The sequence below is a fragment of the Echinops telfairi genome, unplaced genomic scaffold (assembly GCF_000313985.2).
Source record: "Echinops telfairi isolate 266 unplaced genomic scaffold, ASM31398v2 ScPeMD7_6;HRSCAF=24_0, whole genome shotgun sequence".
Classification (NCBI taxonomy): domain Eukaryota; kingdom Metazoa; phylum Chordata; class Mammalia; order Afrosoricida; family Tenrecidae; genus Echinops; species Echinops telfairi.
Genome location: NW_022103902.1, coordinates 19,697,520 through 19,705,218, shown reverse-complemented (window position 1 = coordinate 19,705,218; position 7,699 = coordinate 19,697,520). Strand labels below are relative to the sequence as shown.

The window sequence follows — 7,699 nt, the reverse complement described above, 5'->3', positions numbered from 1 at the left end:
CAAACTCACTGTCATTAAGTTGATTCTGATAGAAATTTGTATTTATTTTCAGATTTGGGCTACTATGGATTACAGTATATACTCGAGTATAAGCTGAGTTTTTCAGCACATTTTTCAAGCAGTTTTTGTGGTAAAATTAGGTGCCTCGGCGGATATTTGGGTCAATTTATACTCAAGTATATACGGTAAATTCCTATTTCCTTTGAATGTTCAAGGTTTTTAAAACATTGTATGTTTTCTTTCTTCTTGATACAATATTTAAAGATGTGATTTCTTCACCCCCACCCCCACTTCCCCCCACCCCCACCAAAAAAGCCAGTGGGTTGATATATGACCTCTTCTAACTTTGCAACCAGGACAGAGAATCACTCTTAGCCACCAACAACGGATTGCTGGGAGTTGGAGGTCAGGTATTCTTCCATCCTCCAACATTTTAACAAAGTCTAACACCCACCATCCCTCCTTTGGCACTCAAATTGTCTCCTAGGTTCAATAACTCACTACAATTGACATTCAGAAATTACATGCCATACACACAGATATGAAGTTTATTGGGGAAGTAACCTGTTGCAGTTATGGATAAGAAACAAATCAAGATGCAATTCTCCATTATTTTATCAAGATAGCCAGCCCCTTCCTAGCTGTTACCACAGGCACACTGAGCCCACTCAGCCCTTTGTCTTCTTCGCTGCACGGAGAGGTGCCACAAAACTCTTTCACCTCTAGCTTTTAATAGCCAGTGACATTCCACTCTCCTAGACTTGAAGACACTCAATTCTAGCTTCATGAGGTGGAAAATAACTTTGCCAAGTCTCCTGTGGTAACTAGCACAGCTTCCTTATTCTGTGGACAATTAAGACCACCTGCTTCTGCATCTCACTGTCTCTTGCACTCTTCAATGTTACAGCATTCTGCCTATTAGACCAAAGATGTTCAGTGCCGAGATCTTAGGTGTAAAAGATGTATTCCATGCCTGGCTTTATTATGGAATGGTATTAAGATTTCCCCCATTTCTTATACCCAAGATGGCTCATATGAAGCCTCACAGAGTAGCAAAATTGGTCAGTCCCCATGTTAGTGCTAGATCAAACTCATTCTCATGGTTCCACGCCCACAAATATGCTATGTACCTTATTTACATTATTAGTAAATTATCCAAGTTGAGGTTATAGCCTCTTCATATTTGCATAGCCTTATTCAGTCACTTAGTGATGGGTACCAAGGTTATAGCTAGTAGGGCCATATTAAGTAATTCACAACACCATATTTGGCCACATGATGAATGCAGTTATACCACTGTAAAATTTTTCCATGTGGTTTCTGGAGTGTGTTAGTTATCCAGTGCTGCTTTAACAGAGATACCACAAATAGATGACTTTACCTTAAGAAATGTATTGCTTGACAGTTCAAGAGGCTTTAAGTTCAAATTCAAAGTGCTTACTTTGAAAAGCAAGGCTTTTCCTGTGTCCTTTCAACTGATTATCTTTTCAATATCTGGGATCCACATTCTTTGGCAAAATCAATATGTCTTGGCATGAATTTCCCCAGGATCTACAATGTTCTCAGTTCAGGGACGCCCAATCAAAAGGAGGTGCTCCACTCCAAGGTCTTTGTTCTTGGTTGCAAAAAATGTCCTTCTTCTGATTACTTCTGTCTCCTTCTATGTTTTAAAGAATAACCAATGATGATAACCACAGAGTAACTCCTTCGACATCAGATCAGACTTTGACATGAATGAAGGTGTAGAATCCCACTATAATCTCCTTAGAACAGATCACATCAAGAGGAGTTATTACATCATCATATAACTGCAAAATTAATAATTATCTAACAACCATACACTGAAAATTATGGGTAGGCCAAATTAACACATATTAGAGAGGGGAAAAATTCAATCTATGACACAGAGCAAATGCAATATTTAATATTCCCATCAATTATTCCATTTCTTTTTCTGGTCCCTGAAATTATCAGCCATTTTCAGTTCCAATCTTTTCATCTTAATGCTTCTGGTGGGTATGTCGCATTGCCATTGTGGCTTTTATTTGAATATTTTCCGTGAGTCATGACGTTGAATAATATCTTGCATAAGTCATCTTAGGTGAAGTGTATGTTACAGTCTCTTTGCTCACTTTTTATTTTATTGTTGGTCTTATTGTGTACAAGACGTTTGTATTCTATACACTGCATATGTTTTAATCGGATCTAAGCCGATCCACTCTCATCAGGTCAATTCCAACCCGGAGTCCCCCTACAGGACGGAGACCATCACTCCATTAGGTTTCCGAGCTGGTAAATGTTCACAGGAGCAAAAAGTTTCTTCTTTCGCCCTTGGGATGGCTTTTGTCTTAAGCACTGGCTTTGAAGTTAGTAGCCAAACCCTTACCTCATTGTACCACCAGAGATCCTTAGTTGGAATACATGTAAGCTTAAAAAACTCTTTACTGTGAATGGGGCTTACATTTCAGATCATCATTTTTGTAGTCAACAAATTAAACAACCAATTTAACCCCCCAAAATCTTGCCCTGTACCTCCTGAGCCCCTCTTCTCTCTCCTGTAGGATGTTTCCTTACTAAAGTGAGTACCTGTCTATCCCTTTATCTCTTTCATCCCCTTCGCTCACTATAGGTATCTCCCACCCAGGTAGTCATCTGTCTAGTTCTTTTTGTATTAAAACTTCTTTTTTTATTATGATCCCGTACCATATTTGTCCTTTTGTAATGTAATTACTGCATGACTCATAATGAGAAGAAACAGCTGTAACATCTATTAATAATTGGAACATGGAATGTGTGAAATAAGAATCTAGGATAGTTGGAAATCATCAAAAATGAAATGAAATCTATTCAGATTAATATCCAGGCATTGTAATGGTTGTCAGAGGCCATCGGGTCAATTCTGACCTATCGCAATCCTGTGCACAACATTAAAAAAAAAAGGTCCAATCCTTTGACATCCTCATACTGTCTTTGCTTGATTCCATTGTTGTTGCCAGGTGTCAAACAATCTCATTAACAGCCTTTCTCTTTTTCATTCTCCTCTACTTTACCCGAGCATGTTGTCTTTATTCTTGGACTGGTTTCTTCTGACAATACTTCCAAATTATGTACGACTACGACTTGCCTCTAAGGAGCACTCTGGATGCACTTCTTCCAAGATAGATTTGTTTGTCCTATTAGTAGCCCATGGTATTTTCAGTATTTTTAACCACTGTGATGTAAATGTATTGGTGTTCCTTATTCAGTGTCCAATTTTCAGATGCATATGAGTAAATTGAAAATATCATGGTTGAGTCAGGCATACATTAGTTAGTCTTCATGTAAACTCTCTGCTTTTCAACAGTCTAATGGTGTCATGCAAAAATTTGAAATGTGTTTTTTGATCTCTTAAATAAGCTTCCATAACCATTGGTTGTGGATCCAAGCAAGACAAAATTCTTAACAAGTTCCACCTCATCTCCATTTGTTATGATGTTGCCTTTTGGTCTGAGGAGCCCTGGTGGTGTTGAAATTACCCATGGGGCTGAGATCCACCAGGTCGGCAGTTCAAAATCACCCAGGGCTTCACAGGTGAAAGATGGAGCTTTTATGGGTAAAATATAGAATGATGTAAGGGGGATCAAATGAAGATGCAAAGAACACACAGTCAGTTTACTAAAAATAACTACTCAACATTCAACCATTTCAGGCGTAACTTATAAGTAAGGACCAATGAAGAAATCCAAGCTGCCCTGAAGGCAAAAGCAAGGCTCAGGAATTGATGAATACCAATTGAAATGTTTCTACATGCTGATGATCCCAGAGAGATGTTTATTTGTTTTATTGACTATGCAAAGATATTTGACTGGGTGAATTATAATTTTTTAAAAATGGATAACCCTCAGAAGAATGCAAATTCCATGATACTTCATTGTATGCATGATTTTGTGGGCAAAATAATTTGTAGAAAGATGGTTGCCTCAAGTCTTTATAAACAGATTGAGTACATCACTTAAAATGCATTAAAAATAGACTAAGAAGGTGGCTGCAGCTATGGGCTCAGGTGCGGGGACGATTGTAAGGGTGGCGCAGGACCAGGCGGTGTTCCGTTCTGTTGTGCTGTGGATCAGAACCGACTCAGATCCTAGCATAGAACCTAGCCTTTGTAAGACTAGAAGCAGAAGGTCTTGCATGGATTAAAATCAGGAAAGGTGTGCATCAGGGTTGTATCCTTTCATCATAGGGCTTTTTGTCTCATCAAAATCTTAAGTAATCACTGATATCATGACAGTAATATTACTTTATTCCAAAAGATAAACCTCTTAAATATCTCCAAAGCCCCAATCAGGTATATATACTATAATAACATATCTCTATACTGGTCGGGACCGCTACTTTACCCCTTCCTCTGTTTCTCATTTTCCCTTTGTAAACATTCCATTTCTTCTAACAAATCACTGCTCTGTCTGGTCCCACCTTGATGTCTGCGTCTCAAAGATCCGGAATCCCATAAGCACATTAACAACCTTTTTTTCAACCAAGAAGCAATAAAATATGAATATGTTTTAAATGAATAATTATGGCTTAGTTAATATACTCTTCGAATGTCAAGTATTTAGGGTCAATAGGGACAAAATTGATATATCACTCCTCACCTATTTATAGTAAAAACCTATATAGAAAACAGTAAAAAACAAACAAACAAAACAATAAAGAGTCCTCACTAGCCCAGCAAACACTTAAATGGAATAAAATTTGTAATAGTTAAAAGTTAAATTGAGTACTTTATGAAAATTAGTACCTTGCTTATTAGGGAAACTTATTATGGTATGTTTCCAAACAGTAGGTTTATTTTAACAGTACAGAATAAAGAGCAATTGGTATTGTCTAAAGCAAGGGTGGCAGTCTGGAATCCAGAGGGAATAATTAGGCACTTGGATATGTTTGTTTGGGGCAGCACTTGTTTAAAGGGTAGTGATTATAAATATACTTAGAGAGAAGCTCCTCACTTAGAAAGACTGAGTGTGTATTATCTATCCCTGACACTTTTTACTGAGTTTCTTCACGTATTTGTATGGACTGCCTGACCTTTGGGATAGTACACTGTTGTTTTTTGTTTTTTCAAAATAGGCCTTTTCAGTAATGAGGCAAATTAACTGAAGCAGAAGATTTTGTGGAAAGATGGTTCCCTCAAGCCTTTAAAAACAGGTTGAGTACAGAACTTACAAATGCATTAAAATGAGATGAAGAAGGATAGGTTTTATTTTCATTAGCAGTGGGAAAGAAAACATTTTGAGCAGGAGAATTATAGTTAAATATCATCATAAAGTAATCAAAATACTCTTAGAATTAAATGTAAGGTAATACTTTTAAAATGACTTTCACATTTGTTGTATAAACAGGAAAATTTTTTTAAATATTTAATACAAAAGCATATGGTTTTTATCACTTGCTTATCTCATAATAAGCTTGAAATTAGTGGTTGGTAAATGAATCAGAAGGCAATTCAATCATACAAGTAAGAAAGGAGAATTGGGCTTGCAAGTTTTAAACTAAATAGAATAGTTAATACCTTCTCTTGATGGGAAAGGAAATGTCTCCCTTATTAAGACAGGTATGAGAGCTCCCTTTCACAAAAAGTTCACGTTTCAGTTTTGTGATCAGTCTTCTATCCACCAGGGTTGGAAATCATCATTAAAGCCCTGATGTGATGACTACCAAGTAAGTGGGGGCTGTTCTGATCTTGTCAGGAGAGGAAGCACAAAGATGACTCGTAGACACCCATCATTCCACTGGGCGCCACCCACACACCCCATTGAATTTCTCAGTGAAGAACCAAAGCAGTCTGATGCTTACTGTACCCCCAGGTGCTATGTCTTACTAAAAATAGAAAAAGAATACAAAATATGTCAAATAACAAGGAAGAGGAGAAAGGCAATGAATAATCTGTGGGAAAGGGGGCAGAGGGAGAGATCCTCTCACACATGAAATTGTCATAAAAATTAGATTTATGGATGAAGTCAGTAAAAGCCCACAAGAGGGATGTGTAGTAAGAACATTGATAATAAACTCATTAGGAATGTCTCCCAAGAATGTCTGAGAAGCAATTCAAATTCTAAAGATGCAGAGGTGTAATATTAGCTTCAGATGTGGGCCAATATGTAAGACATTTGGGGAGTTACCAAGGGAAATAAGAAGACAGCTATAAGAAGGAAACTGTGGTAGATAAACCAAAAATTGAAAATACGTGCATGCAGGTTTGAGATTAGAAGTTAGCAATGCAGTCTAATGTAGTCGGTATGATTCAGATACTCGAAAATGCTTTCTTTTATTCTAATACCGAATCAAGATTTCTCATCAAGGGACGCTGACTTTTCTTTTTGCTTATACATGTTTAATGAATAAAATTATAAAATAGAGAAAAATAATTTATCAGCTGTAGAAGAAAATTTCACTCTTTCCAGTTTTGCAATTTTTCTTATGTCTCTCTTTAATATATCATTATGCCTACTTGATGATCATTTCTCATTTATTTTCATTTTGTATTGCTGCTCTTATGTTTTCTTTAATACAGTCTCAAAATTGATGCTCATCTTGACTACAAGTGTTTTTATCCCTCTACTTTTCCTCCTTTCTCAGAGCATCTTCCATTACTATTAAAGAATATTTTATCAGGAAATACCACTAAAATCCAGCAGTATACAGAGAATACTGGAAATACAACTCTAAGGCAATGTATTTTTTCTCACTATAATTGACTTCACTTGATACTCTTCTGTTTTTCCCAGAGTTTTAGTTGCACCTGCTCTGAAATATGGCATCCATCCCTATAACATTTCTTTTATGCCAGGTTATTCAGGGCACATTGCCAGAAGCTCACCTTAAAATATTTGGAGAAGGAGTACTTGCTAAAATAACTCCTTTCCCTTTCCCACTTTCAGTCCCAGCACAGCATAGAAAGTTTATATAAATTAGTGATTACAACTATATTTTTCTTCTTTTTTTAATATGTATGAGACCAAGCATCCCTGGGCTGCTACACGAAACTAGCAGACAGGGATAGCTAAGAAACAACTTTACTTTGAGCAGGGGGAATGACAAAATAGCACTAAACAGCTGTATTGTCGTCTGATCACAACTATTGTTTATACTGTGTCTTCTTTCTTCTGAGCTAAGCATGTAGAGTGTTTTATATACATTCTTATAATCATAGGGCTGTAGAAGACAGAATTCTAAAGCTTTTCCTCCAGGATGCTCCTTTCATTATTGTTCGATCAAACACAATTTCCATCCTGATCTTAAGAGGCTTTAGTGATTGAATTAAATTACCAATCAGCTGAGTTTACAATCAAGAGATTATATTGGATTATGTAGCTAAACTAAAGCAATCCCATAGGCTTTAGGAGTAAGAAGAAAAAACACACACACAAAAAAGTCAGACTTTTGGTAGAATTCAGAAAACATAAGAGATAAGGGAAAGGAGCAGAATCAGAAAGATGCAAAGCTACCAAAGGATTCTGCTCACCATGGTTGGTTTTGAAGACGGAAGAAAGGGTCCATAAACTAAGAAATAAAGTAGACAGGAGAAGCTGGGAAAATAACAAAACCAAAACACACACTCTGCCAAGATCCATCAAGGACATGGGGGTCTCAGCACTGCATCGATGTGGAGTTTTACTGTGCCATCACAGGAATGAGGCTGGAAAGGGAGTCAGCCACA

General features: G+C 37.0%; 1 non-coding gene across 1 annotated transcript; it reads right to left on the bottom strand.

The window, feature by feature from the left end:
* Positions 1-6,987: 6,987 nt before the first annotated feature.
* LOC115868074 lies at positions 6,988-7,120 on the bottom strand. The gene has a single exon (XR_004045398.1). It is a non-coding gene; the product is annotated as a small nucleolar RNA SNORA63 (small nucleolar RNA).
* Between the last annotated feature and the right edge of the window lie 579 nt (positions 7,121-7,699).